This window comes from Lemur catta, chromosome 11, assembly GCF_020740605.2.
Source record: "Lemur catta isolate mLemCat1 chromosome 11, mLemCat1.pri, whole genome shotgun sequence".
Taxonomy (NCBI): Eukaryota; Metazoa; Chordata; class Mammalia; order Primates; family Lemuridae; genus Lemur; species Lemur catta.
Window position 1 is genome coordinate 5,862,415 of NC_059138.1, and position 14,641 is coordinate 5,877,055.

Consider the following 14,641-nt stretch of genomic DNA (forward strand, 5'->3'; position numbering starts at 1 on the left):
TGGTTACAGTGGGTACCCTTGTCTTGTTCCTGTTCTTAGTGGGAATACTTACAATTTTTCCCCATTCAGTATGATGTTGGCTGTGGGTTTGTCATATATGGCTTTTATTATTTTGAGATATGTTCCTTCTATGACTACTTTGTTAAGTGTTTCTATCATGAAGGGGTGCTGAATTTTGTGAAATTATTTTTATGCATCTATTGAGATGATCATATGGTCTTTATTTTTGCTTCTATTTATGTGGTGAATCACATTTATTGATTTACATGTGTTGAACCATCCTTGCACCCCTGGAATGAAGCCCACTTGGTCATGGTGCCTTATTTTTTGATGTGATTTTGAATTTGATTTGCTAGCATTTTACTGAGGATTTTTGCATCTATGTTCATAAGGGATATTGATCTGTATTTTTCTTTTTTTGTTGTGTCCTTTCCTGGCTTTGGAATCAAGGTGACACTGGCTTCATAGAATGAGATGGGGAGGATTCTCTCCTTCTTGATGTTATGGAATAATTTCTGCAATATGGGTACCACCTCTTCTTTGTCAGTCTAGTAAAATTCAGCTATGAATCCATCTGTTCCGGAACTTTTTGTTTGTTGGGAGATTTTTTATTACTGCTTTAATCTCTTTTACTCATTATTGGTCTGTTCAGGAGTTCTGTTTGTTCCTGATTGAGTCTTGAGAGGTTGTGTGTTTCCAGAAATTTATCCATTTTCTCTCTGTTTTCAAGTTTATGTGCATAGAGATTTTCATAGTATTCAGAGATGATATTTTGTATTTCTGTGGTATCAGTTATAATATCTCCTTTTTCAATTTTTATTGAGCTTATTTGGGTCATTTCTCTTTAATTCTTGGTTAATCTAGCAAGAGTCCTATCAATTTTGTTTATCTTTTCAAAGAACCAGGTTTTTGTTTCATTGATCCTTTTTATTGTTTTGTTTGTTTGTTTGTTTTTGTTTTCTATTTCACTTAGTTCTTCTCTGACCCTGGCATGGTCAGAAGTTGATCTTCAGGGACCCAAGGACAGGTTCACAGGCCAGATCCTGTATTTCTGGGATTAGATTGTGTTGCTCAGGAGCACAGAGGGGAGATTTGTGAACTAATCTGAGGAGGTGAGGAAGCCCACATGGGCAGAACTGAAAAGAGAGTGCAATGTGGGTCCCAGCCACAGCACAATTTCGTAACTGGTACATAAATTTGTGTTAAGAGTGGGTTTCAGGCAGCAGTTCAACATGAAAATGGTATTGATTACCCAGACTGGCTGAGACTAGAGTTACAGGCAATCCAATTAATCTCTGGGTCTGGAAGTCTGGAATAACCTATAGCCCACAATGGCAAAATAGCTAAATAAGTTATCACTGATGGTTATCTGGATGAAGTGCCCACTGAGGGTAAGGCTTTCAGAAACCCATTTGCTTGTCATCATTGAACTGGAGCTGGCAGTGGAGCTGACTGATGCTAATGCACCAGGATACCTTAGAGAAACAATGAAAACCTCAATGAAAAGAACTAAAATCTCTACTACCTACCAGCCATACAGCTTAGCAGAGAACAAAAGGCAGTGTTTGAATCTGCAAGATTGCTGAATGACAACAGCTTCCCCAGAACCCTAGGGCCCTGATCTGGGAGGAGTGAGACCCCCCAAGAATACTAATGGGATTCATGAAAGATTCCTCGAACCCAAAATATATCTAAGCAGAAATCTTTTACACCTCATCTGCCAGCTGAAGAAGCCCCTCCTTCTCCTGCTGCCCCTGTTCTGGCTTTGCTCTTCCTCCTACCTCACCCTGCCCCTTTTTTCTTTTTATCTGTAACTTGAAAAAATCCCAGCGTGCCCTGGAGAGCCAATTACAAAGTCACACCTTGCAGGTGGAGGCTTAAACACAAAAATAATCACCAGGCCATACTGATTTATAACAGAAAAAATCTGGGAATGTGTGTGGAAATGATTTCTTGACAGCATTGGGCTGAGGAGAGTAAAATATACTGTTAAATTCAATGATCATTATTGAATTCTGGATTCATGTCCTACCTGGAGCTGCTGGGGATTATTTTTATTGTCTGTACAACTTGTTGATTAAAACTGGAAATCAAAATTGCTCAAAGATAGATGAAAATGAGATGCCAGAAAACCCTTGAAGACTAAATCTAGACTTTAAGAGACTAGAAAGGTGAAGTGTACTTATGGGTGACATGTAGCTTCACCAACACATTGGTTTGGAGAAAACCCCTTTAATATATTATTTAGAAATCCACTCTTTACTGGAACACTAACATCTTTGGAAACTACTTTAATTGCATGTCTTTGTAGACTAGTGAATGATGCTGTAGTTAAAATGAGTTCTCTACTTTGAATTGAGGATAGAAGGTTCCTAGAGGGTGGAAGAGGCTGCAAGTTGCTCTTGACCACCACATGCCACATGGTGGAAGTACTGGCCTTCATAGCCTGCAGGGCCACAGTGTTGATCCAAACTGTCCCCATGGAGGTCTTGGATCCTGCGCAATTTCTAAGCCACTCTCTCTGGACTTCCCTTCAGTGTTATGAATTACCTGACAATGTTAGTAGAATCATGTGACAGAATGTGTATCCATGTAGTTTATTTTTTCATTTTTATTAACAACACTGCAGTGACCAACCATGTGTGTATATCTTTGTACACTCATATGAGATAAAGCAAATGCACACATTTAAGTATTTCAATTGCCAAGTAGCCTTCCAGGAAAGATACATCAATTACAGTATATCCTGCCAGCCTTGTAGGAAAGTACCCACCAACTTTTAAAGAATTACAGTAATTTTCATATAAAAGGAAGACCAATTCAGAGATATGGCAGCTGTTAAATTGAAAATTCTTGTCTTTACAGAACAGGACAGGGAACATCGCTAAGGGAGAAAGGCAGCCCAGAGTAGCATCGGGGCCAGTGGGGACGCACCAAGGAGCTGGGTGTGGATTCAACCCAGTAGCAGCAAGCGCTTAAATCCTCTGACCCAGGACTGTGTATTTTTAAGTTTAGAGAAATAAAAACCAAACTGTTAGTAGTAGTTATTACACTGGTGAGATTACAGCTAATTTTTTATTTTCCTCCTGATGTTTATTTGTGTTTTCTAAATTTTCTATATAGTTTTTAGTCAACAAGCATTTGTTGAGAATCTATAATGTACTCAACTGGTCAGGAGGCACTGACATGAGATTTTTAAAAAGAAGTAATATTTTTTTCCTCTTCTCCTCCTGCCCCCCCACCCCCGCCACTGAACTTGCCTATGTAACAAGAATGATTGGATCCCATCCCTAGCATGTCTTTGCCACCATCTTCCGTGGCCCTGCGGGTGGCTGTGATCCTCGTATCCATCGGGCGTTTTAGGTGCTAAGATGGGCTCCTGAGTGGCACCAACCACCACAGTGTGCCTGCTGGAGAAAAGGGACACATTCTTCCGTGTGTCTGGCCTGCTGCAAGCCAGGGGTCTGGCCAGGAGAGAGAGAGCTTAGTCCCACTTCCGGGGCCCTTAGGGCCTGAGCTGTACGTCCCCCACACAGCCAGGCTTGGTGCCTCTCCAGCTGTGCTGACCTGCCATTCTGGGGCCCCCACTGGGACTGCATCTGGGCCTAGCCTGGAGACTGCAGCCTTTCCAGACAAGTATTTGCCCTCATGTCAAGAGAGTCTCTAGAAACTCTGCCAAGGCCTCAGACTTGGCCGCAGGATGAGGGAAGGAGACCATAGAGGAGGAGGTGGTAGAGAAACTCAAAAGTCCATCCACTGGTTCTGGAGGGAAAGGTGTGGTGACCGCAGATGGGGACTGAGGAAGGGAAGCCTCAGGTCAGGGCAGAGGAGACTTCTGGGGTTCACACAAAGCACAGGGGAGGGTTAGCTCATGGCCAGAAAAGGGGCAGTTTGCAGTGAGCTGCACCTGCCAGGTGCCAGGGAGCAAATGGAAATTACAGCACCCTGGAGTCTGTGGGTGCGGCCACAGTGGTTAACAGTGCCAAGCCCAAGTCACACCACAGGGGGTATAGCTCAGGGGTAGAGCATTTGACTGCAGATCAAGAGGTCCCTGGTTCAAATCCAGGTGCCCCCTGACTCTTGTGCTTTTGTCCCTTGAACCAGCTTTTGTCCCCCGCAGCACTGAAGCCTTCTATGAGGAGGGTGGAGAGAAGAGGTGGGCAAGTTCCCTCAGGTGCCCAGATGGGCTCTGCCACCTAACTCTCCTGGGCTGATCCGGTCTCCCTCTTGTGGCTTGAGGTGGACGTTTGTGTTATTATATGACTGCCCAGCACTGAACCTTCTCCCTCTATTTTTTTTTTTTTTTTTTTTTGAGACAGAGTCTCGCTTTGTTGCCCAGGCTAGAGTGAGTGCCGTGGCGTCAACCTAACTCGCAGCAACCTCACACTCCTGGGCTCAAGCAATCCTACTGCCTCAGCCTCCCGAGTAGCTGGGACTACAGGCATGCGCCATCATGCCCGGCTAATTTTTTTTTTTTTGTATATATATTTTTAGTTGGCCAGATAATTTCTTTCTATTTTTAGTAGAGACGGGGTCTCACTCTTGCTCAGGCTGGTCTCGAACTCCTGAGCTCAAGCAATCCTCCCGCCTCAGCCTCCCAGAGTCTAGGATTACAGGCGTGAGCCACCGCGCCCGTTCGCTCCCTCTATTTTTAAGAGCCCAAAATAATGTGTGTCTCGGTGAAAAGCACAGTTCTGCAATCTCCTACATTAGACAAATGTACCAAATTCTTGCACCCCAACTGCTGATGGTGAGAACCCAGCTCAGACCTTGAATGTGGACTGGGCAACCCTCAGGGCAGGGGACTGATTAAACTTCATCCTGGGGTGGGGGTCGTAGAGCTGGCGCACAGAGCTCTGACCCAGCAATAGGGCTGATGGCTCCATGCAGCGTCCAGTGGGGGCTGAAGTGGCCTCTGGCCAGCATGCTCTCTGCCTTGACTTTGCTGTGATTCCAGCCCCCTGGGTTTCCTTGAGCCTTGTTCCCACCGTCCCTTCAGTTCTCTGAGCTCCTGACATCTAGACAAAGTCAGGTTCGGGTTTTGTACCTGTGTCTGTAAGTCATACAGAAATTGGTACCACAAGTGATTTGCAAGCAAGAGATCCTCAGAGAAATTGGCGTGTGTGGGTGGGGACATTCTGGAATTAATTGCCAGACCTAGTTGTACTGAAGTCAATAAAAATCCATCGGGTCCTTCCTGGATGGGAATCTATCAGACCAGGGCTCACAGCAGCAGACGTGCTACGTAACCTGGTGCCTGTGGTCAGCTTAAACAGGGCGCCCATGGGAGGCAAGAGACCTAGTTACTGCCACCCTAAGACAGGAGGAGGAGCTGCGGTGAGGGGGCTGATTCTAATGCATGGAGAATTACTAGGTTTAGGGCCCAGTCTTCGTGCAGTGCACAGAAGGGGTCATGGGGCTTTCTATGACTGCCAAGAGCATCTTACCTAAGAGCAGAAAACCAGAGGCAAAATTTGATCCTGCAGTTACTAAATTCAGTTAAATTCATAGCCTCCCTGGTCTTGTGAGTGAAAGTTCGGGCATTTGTCAGGAAAGAACAGTGCTCCAAGAATCATAAAAGGAACTTATGCGAGAATGTGGAGAAATCAAGACAAACAGCCAAACTCCAAAAACTCCACTAAATCTCCATGGCAGCTAAGGCAGCCTCTCTTGCTCTGGCTGATAGAACTTACAGAATGTCCAGCACCCCTGGCCTTCACCCACCAAATGCTGAAGCTGCCCACTCATTGTACTAACTGAAAATATCTAGGGGGCTTTCTGACTCATCAGAACCCCTGTGCCACAACTTTGGAGTCTCTGTGGCCTTTGACACCGTGTCTCCCTGCAGATGTTCCTAGTGCAGGGAATGGTGCAGTTTACATTTGGTCTGATGTGCCTGAGCCAGACTTCACCAGCAGTGGGAGAGGTTTCTCATCCCAATTCAGAAGCTCCTTTGAGCCTGGGCTTTGAACCCCCAAACAGACCGGTTTGAGGCCAATCCCTGTTCTTCCAGGTGTGCTGGACCCGCTGAGGCCAGGCCTTCGAGGTAGTGGGCTCTGCTCCCCAGGAGGGTGGCTTCAGCCTCCCCTGGACTCAGCACAGGAGGTATAAAGGAGAGAAAGAGGTAGGAGATGAAAAAGAGAGCAAAATCCAGCCAGTGGTTTAAAGGGCAAGGGTGGGGAGGAGACAGTGGGGAGGTTTTGGAATAAATGGGCCTGGGGAGAAGGTGAAGGAAAGAGGGGAGGAGAGGAGGGTCATTCCAGCAAGAAGAAGTATTCAGAGCTTGTGCACCCAGCTAGGGACAGAAGGAAGAGAATGTACCAGGCAGGGCAGAGGAGGCTCTCCGCACTCAGATGAGAGGTCAATGGGACAGGGCGGCACTCATGGCCAGACGAAGGTTAGCTTGCACAAGGTGAGTCAGCAAGGACATGGGGCCTGACCAGGAATAAACAGGAACTTCTATGGGTGACTGGAGGGTCCCCACTGCTGGGGAAGTCTTAAATGACATTCATTAGGGAACTTGTTTGAAGTGGGCTTCTGGCTTAGAGGAAGAGCATTTGCCTAAAGGTCAAGAGGTCCATGGTACAAAGTGTGTGTGTGTGTGTGTGTGTGTGTGTGTGTGTGTGTGTGTGTGTGTGTGTGTGTGTGTGTGTGTGTGTGTATGTGTGTGTGTGTCCTTTTAGTACTAGACTGGAGGCACTCAGGGTATTTCTTGGGAAGGCCTGTCTCATCTGGCCTATTGAGGCTTAGCACAGGGCTGTGGAGGCAGATGCAGGCAGCAGGCCAGGCTGTCTTGCCTGGGTTGGGTTACTAGAAATAGCCCAAGACCAGCCATATGGGACTCAGTCCCAACCCTATCATTAATCAGGTGTGTGCTTGGGCATGTCTCTTAATTATGACCTCTTTTCAAGCCTATAACATAGGGTACCAAGCTAAATTGGTGGTTCCCAATTCTGAATTTTCATTGGGATCATCTGAGGAGCTTGTTAAAAATAGTCCCTTGGCCCCACTCCCAACTATTCTGATTCAGGGGGTCCATGGTGGAGCCTGTGAACCTTTATTTTTCAAGCACACTCCCCTGCTGTCACCACTGCACACACCAGAAGCTGCGATGGGCAACCCAGCTGGGGAACCAGGCTTCAGGTTAATCCAGAGGTGTTCCATGGAAACATCCATGGCTTTATGCTGATGTCCTCAGCTTTGGACTGCTGGGCATCAAGGATGCTGGGCATAGGCAGTGGATCACAAGATCTTCATTAGACAATAATGAGATGAGCTTTTAAGGACATCAAAAGCTTTCAATCCAGGTACCCCTTACCTGTTCTTATTTTTATTTACTGATTTTGGAATGTGATTCCAGCTTCCTTTCCCTTGCAGGAGCCTGTGATTCTAAATCTGTCTGCTAAGAGGAGAGAGAGAAAAGAGGCCTGCAGTGTCAGGTCAGTCCCCTGGGAAACCCCAGGTGACTTCCTCCGCTATCTCACTCCTTGCTCTTAGTCCTCAGAGCCTCCAGAATCCTGCTCTCCCCCTGCCCCAGTCAGGGCCGGGCATGGTGTGAGTTTGCAGCAGAATCCCCAGGTGGGAACTCCAGAACCTGGAAACACAGAGCCAAGATTTCTGGCGTGCTGAGCTCAGAAATCCAAGCACTACCCTATTGGAGAGGCACATAATGTTCCTGTTGGTTCAACTACTCCTGTTATAGCCAAGCGGGTGCTGTGGAGAATACAGCAGGAGATGGAGAATTAACCCAGCCCCCTCTCTCTTGGGGAGCACATGGATCTGTCTGGGGAGATTCTAAACAACCCTGAAAAGGGCTGGAGCTGAGTGGAACCCAGAGGGCTGGAGAGGGCAGGGGTCTTTGCCTTACAAACTTTAACTTAAAGTCCATACAAATCAACTGAAGGTTACTGAGTCTGCACTTCTGTGATGCTGTGAGAACCACTTCAGTGGTTAAAAATGTGACAAAGTAGGGGGCACCTGGATTTGAACCAGGGACCTCTTGATCTGCAGTCAAATGCTCTACCCCTGAGCTATACCCCCTGGCCTGGGAGAATAGTATAATTATCCCTTTTTACATGTGTCAACACACCAGGAGCAAGACAGATTTGCTGGTTGGGATGTCCTAGCCAGTTCTATTTCTCTGACCTCTGGCCTCCCACCTGTCCCCTTCTTTCTCCATCACTCCTGTGCACACCTGGCTGAGGACACTCTGGTGGCCTTCTTGACCTTTACAGCTGGGGAGACACTTAAGATCAGCCAAATAATCTTCTTTTTTTTGAGACAGAGTCTCGCTCTGTTGCCCAGGCTAGAATGAGTGCCGTGGCGTTAGCCTAGCTCACAGCAACCTCAAACTCCTGGGCTTAAGTGATCTTACTACCTCAGCCTCCCAAGTAACTGGGACTACAGGCATGCGCCACCATGCCCGGCTAATTTTTTTTTTTGTATATATATTTTTAGTTGGCCAGATAATTTCTTTCTATTTTTAGGAGAGACAGGGGTCTCACTCTTGCTCAGGCTGGTCTTGAACTCCTGGCCTCGAGCGATCCACCCACCTCGGCCTCCCAGAGTGCTAGGATTACAGGCATGAGCCACTGCGCCCGGCCTAGCCAGATAATCTTTGACAATAATGATTGTTAGGCATCTACTTGGTGTCAGGTACACTGGATTGGGGACATAACCGTAACTAGGTGACATTACCTTCCCCTGCACTAAAATCAGGTTCAGAGCCCCTATCTGGAAGTTTATTTAATGAAATAGGATAATGTTAATGATAATTTTTTAAGTGAAAAGTTAAATTGCTTTTGTAAAAAAATGTTACTTAAAAATATTATACTCTATAGAGTTCCACTTCTACCAAATTATCCTTTGGAAATGCTCATATAAGTGTATGAAGACATATATGTAAATATTCATTGCAGCCTTTTTTGTATTAGCAAAACACTGGAAACTATGTAAATATCCATTGACAGGGAATTGATTAAAACAATGTGGTAGACTCATAGGGTGGAATATGATGCAACAGTTAAAGATAAACTAGATCAAGAGTACTATCATGGAAAGACACTTAAATGAGGCCATTACGTGAAAATAAGACATAAAATACCTTTGATAGTTATACAGTGTAAACACTTTTCTTATATTTTAACATAGGACTTTTCTTATATTTTAACATGTTGATATTTCATCCTCTGCAGACTCTCTTGGCCTTATAAAGGCTCACTCGCTAAACTACACATCCTAGTGTTTGGGCTTGGAAATATAATAGAAAACTGTTTCCACCCATCCTGGGGAGAGTGCCTGGGTTGAGAAGGGGAAAAATTAAGACAACTATGAAATGTTGAAACAGCAATTGTTCCTGGAAGTTAAGGCCCTATTTTAAGTGTTGTAACTGTAAGGATGAATAAGGAGAGGTCCAGGATGCAGATGCTGGGCAGACAGAGCTGGGGTGAGGCAGCCCTGGGCTGAGAAGGCTTCCTGGCAGTCCTACTAACGCTGGTTGTCAACCTCAACTGCAGACCAGGAGCCCCTGAGCAGCTTATGCCATTCCTGGGCCCCACCCCAGATGTTCTGATTTAATTGGTCTGGGTGAGGCCTGGGAAATGACACTTGCATAGACTCTTTATGGGATTCTAATTTCTATTTGGAGTTAAGAAACACCACATTAAAGCCTCACCATTTGCTGGTTCCGACAAAAAGAAATCTTTACTCTGGAGTCTACTAAGGAAGAAGTTAAAATTTAGGCATCTATTTGAAAGATCAAAACTTAAAGTGAGCAGGGGGCACCCAGATTTGAACTGGGGACCTCTTGATCTGCAGTCAAATGCTCTACCCCTGAGCTATACCCCCCTCCTTAGTGTAATGCTTAATTAATATCTTTAACTTGTGCAGTCACACCCAGACTACCTGTAACCTATGAGTTGCCACTTTGGGATGGGAGCTTTTGGGAGCTGTGAGGCCAGCTTCAGTGAAAACTCATCAACCTTGTGCATAACAGGAGACAGGCTCCCCTCCCCTCCTCAAAAGCCCTGCAGCCTGTGTCTTCCCTGCCTCCAGTCCTTGGCTGCAGGCAGCAGCCTGGGGAAGCATTGGCATTGACTATTAGAATAGCCTTCAGAGTCAATTGCCTATGCTCCTCACGGTGGGCACCAACAAGCAGACTCCGCCTGACGAGGTGTCTGCCCTATACACAATAATGGAGTCAGAGTCTGGCCCTCCTGGCCCAATAATTGGTTCAGGGAACTTTCTACAAAATTACAATCTAGGACAAAAGATGACCCTTCCAGCTTCTGCTTCTTCAGTTAATATAGATGGAGAATGATGGAGAAGGATCCACTCCAAGAAAGGTGGCTAAGTAGATTTAGGAATCCTTAAAAGCATCAAGGGACCAATAGCTAACATGGTTCAAGGTCCAAGAAATCCTATCAGAGAACAGTCCCATGTGACCCAGAGGCTTTCTCATGGGAGGCAAAGCCCCATCCCATCTGGAAGAAACACTTGGATTAAGACCTGGGCTAGCACCTTTCACCTCCTCAGCCACGCCAGGGCCCCTCTTCCACTGCTGTCACAGGAACTGGCAAACTCTCTTCTGCAAACTGCCTTTCCCTTCCATTGGAATTTCTTCCTTTACCTACGAGCCTTCCCCCTGAAGCCCTGGCAACCTTCTCAGAAGGCAGCCAGCAGCCACCCCTCCCAGCCTGAGAGGCTGCGGAAACAAGAACTTCTGTGGTGATTTCTACAATAACGTTAAAGTCCTCTGGAATTCCCTTTTCAGCAATAGGGTGGAGTGCCAAATAAAACGGAGAGGACTGATGAGCCTGCAAGGGTACAAAAGAGCTCCCCAGCGGCAGGAACTAGACACCAGCCTGAGTCCAGGCAGGAGGGCTGATGTGGCAGAAGACCTGGGACGTGTCTGGGTTATGGTGGCCCAGACGACAGTAGCACAAGGATGACCAGCCACTTCCAGGGACAAAGTCTTGGGCCTCACACATGCTGAGGAGTCAGAAAAGAGATAGCCTTGCATAAAGACAGGGTATAGGAAGGGCTAAGCTATTAAGGAAGGAGTGACTAGAAGACGGGAAGAAGAAAACCAATCCTGAGAATCTGGCCATGGACTGACTGACCTTGGTTTGGGTTCTGAATTTGCACTCTTCATTGGATCTGAAACACTATAGGCAGTTATTTTAAGTTGGAGTCAGACGTGCAGTGCCATAGGCTCCTGGCCAAATAAAAACCCTCCCTAGACTGCATCAAGAAACAAGCTTCAAAGAATGCCCATTGATAGACTTCTGACAAATTATAAGCCTGGGAGAAGCAGAGCAGCATGGATGCCAACAGCATGGATTCCGAACCCAGACAGCCTGGGGTCAAGCCCTGCCCCAGCTAGAAGACCCTTAGCAGATTATTTACCCTCCTTATGCTCAACTGCAAAATCTGTGAAATGGGGATAATAATATTATTAATATATACTTGATGGATTGTTCTGTTGCTTGAATGAGTTATTCGATGTAAAGCACTTAAGACAGGACTGGTGTATAGTGAGTTCTATACAGTATTTGCTGAACAGATAGAAAACTCACAAGAAAATGAGCTAACATTCATGAGCGTCACTGAAACCCAACGTGAAAAGACTCCAGGTATGAAAATATTAGAACAAATCAAAGGGAACCTTAGAACACAAGACAGAAGTGGAAACAATTGAGCAGCAAAGACTATCAAAAATGACCAACTATATTTTTAAATGGATCTTATAAATAAGACATTCAAGACATGAAAAACTGACATTTCCCTTTTTATTTGCTTTGTATTGATGTATAACTTACATACGGTAAAGTATACAATGAATCATTTTATATGCACATACAGGTAACCACCACCCAAATAAAAATATAGAAAATTTCTGGCACCTGAGAGAGTCCCTTGGACCCCTTTCCAATTATCCTGGCTCCCCCAAAAATAACCACTATTCTATCACCATGGATTAGTTTTGCTTGTTCTTGAATTTATATGCATGGAATCATACAGTAGTTCTTCCTTTGAATCTGTCTTCTTTCACCCAATCCCATGTCTATAAGATTTATCCATGTTTTCCCGCTAGAGTTGTAATTTGTTCTTTTTAATTTCTGTTTAGTATTCCATTGTATGTCCATAGTATGACCTATTTATCTATCCAACTGTCGATGGGCATTTGAGTTGTTTCTGGTTTGGGACTATTAAGAGAAATACTCTATGAGCATTCTTGTATGTATGTATGCACTCTCTGAGGTCTGTGTCCAGGAATATAATTGCTGAGTAATAGACTGTTCCTATTTCCAACATTAACCAATAACCCCAGACAGTTTTCTAAAGTGGTTACACCGAATTACACTACCACTACCACGGCTTGAGAGTTACTATGGCTCCAGGTGCCCACCAACACTTAGGATCATCAGTCTTTTTTTTTTTTTTTCTTTTTGCTCCCCTTCCCCTCCAGTCTTTTTAATTTTAACCATTCTGATGAGAATTATGGTGATATCTCATTGTGGTTTAATTTGCATCTCTCTAAAGACTAATGAGGCTTGAGCATCTTTTCATAGGCTTATTGGTCATTTGGATGTCCACTTCCATGAAGTACTTAAGTATCATGTTCATTTTTCTATTATCTGTATTTTTTCATTGTTTTGTGCAGTTCTTTATGTATTTTGAATATGAACTCATCATTTATTACAGGAGATACCATCTCCTGCTCTGTGGTTTGCCTTTTTAAGCTCTTAGTGGTGTCTATTAATGATTAAGAGTTCTTAATTTTAATATGGTCACCTTTATCCATCTTTGTCTTTGTGGTAATATGTGCTTTTTGTGTCCAATTTAAAGGATCTTTTCCTATATTATCTTTCAAAACTTTATTGTTTTTCCTGTCACTTTTCATTTCACAGTCACACTGGAAAAAAGGATTTTTGTGTATGGGGTGAGACAGAATCCATTTGCTTTTTTTCTGTGTGGATACCCCATTACCCCAGTGTCATTTTAATGGACAAGTCAGCCTTTCTTCACTGCTCGGCAGTGCCATGTTGTCATCTGTCATCTGTTTATGTATGTGTCTCTTTCTATTATTTTCCTGTCCTTGCCCTAATGCCACACTCTCTTACTTACTGCACTTTAGAATACATTTTGATAACTGGTAGAGTTGTCAAACTCTCCTTTGTCTTCAAGACTGTCTTAGTTATTTTGACTTCTGCATTTCCATATATATTTTAAAAATGGCTTGTCAAATTACACACACACACTCTTTTGGTATTTTGATCAAGATTGCATTGAAGTTCTAGATAAAGTAGGGAGAATTGACATCTTTATATAATAATACTGAGGTTTCCAATACACAAATGGTATATCTTCTCATTGTTTTAAGTCTTCTCCAATTTCTCTCAACAATGTTTAATAACTGCACAGGGTTTTTGCACATCTTTGGTTAGATTTATTCCTTGGAGTTTGACATTTTATGTTGTTGTACCAAGACCTTCAAGCAGACAAAGGATTTCTGTCTCTTCAAGTAAGTTCTATTTTTCTAGAAACTTTTCCATGCCATGTAAATATTATATTTTATTACCATAAAATTGCTCATCATATCATCTTATAATTTTTTTCATGTTTTTGGAAACTATAATAATGTATCCTTTTTCTTTCGTGATATTGGTTATTAGTGTTGTCTTTGTTCATCTTGTCTGGGTTTATCATGTTTATTATTTGTTTCAAAGAACAACTTTGGCATCACTGACTCTCTCTAGTTTGTATTTTATTCCATTAATTTATGGTTTCATGAATTAAACTTTATTATCTTCTTCCTTATTCTTTCATTGGGTTTATTTTACTGTTCCTTTTATATTGTTTTGGGATAGATGCTTAGTATGCTAATTTTCACCTTTTCTTTATATAATACTATAGATGCATTAAGGCTATAAATTGCCTTCTAAGTACTGATGGAGCTGCAACTGAAAAGTTTCAATATCTAATATTTTCATCATCATTTAGTTCAAAATATTTTCTAATTCCTATTACAATTTATTCTTTGACCCCCCCATGGGTTATTTAGAAGTGTAATTTTTAGTTTCTGAATATATGAGGATTTTCTAATATTTGTTGGATTTGCTAGTTATTTGATGTTATCAATTTCTAGCTTAATTATATTTTGGTCAGAAAACACACTCTTTGTGATTTCAGTACGCTGGAATTTGTTAAAACTTGCTTTATGGTTCAGTATATAGTCAGTTTTTGTCAATGTTCCCTGTGCTTGAAAAAAATGCGTGTTCTTCAGTTAAGTACAAGATTCTTTACATGTTAGTTAGGTCAAGGTTGTGAGTCATGTTGTTCAAATCTTCTGTATCCTTTTGATATCATGTGTACTTGTTCTATCAATTCACAGGAGAGGCTTTTGAAGATATCTCACATAAGAGATCCAGGGGAGGTTTGTCCGTTTCTCTTTCTTAGTTCTGTTAAGTTCTGCTTAATATCTTTTGAGGCTGTTATTAAGTGTGCCAAATTTAGAATTGTTACACCTTCCTAGTTGAACTTTTTGTCAATACAAAAAGACTTTCCTTATCCCTGGTAATGCTTTTTGCCTATTTTGTCTGGTGTTAATATAGCTACATCATATATAATTGCCATAAGT

At 43.4% G+C, this 14,641-nt stretch overlaps 1 long non-coding RNA gene and 3 other non-coding genes across 5 annotated transcripts in view; 2 read left to right on the forward strand and 2 right to left on the reverse strand.

The window, feature by feature from the left end:
* Positions 1 to 14,641, forward strand: part of LOC123647547 — a 41,807-nt gene that overhangs the window by 19,325 nt on the left and 7,841 nt on the right. The window lies entirely within an intron of this gene.
* TRNAC-GCA lies at positions 4,004 to 4,075 on the forward strand. Its single transcript has one exon. It is a non-coding gene; the product is annotated as a tRNA-Cys (tRNA).
* TRNAC-GCA lies at positions 7,969 to 8,040 on the reverse strand. Its single transcript has one exon. It is a non-coding gene; the product is annotated as a tRNA-Cys (tRNA).
* On the reverse strand, positions 9,775 to 9,846 carry TRNAC-GCA. The gene has a single exon. It is a non-coding gene; the product is annotated as a tRNA-Cys (tRNA).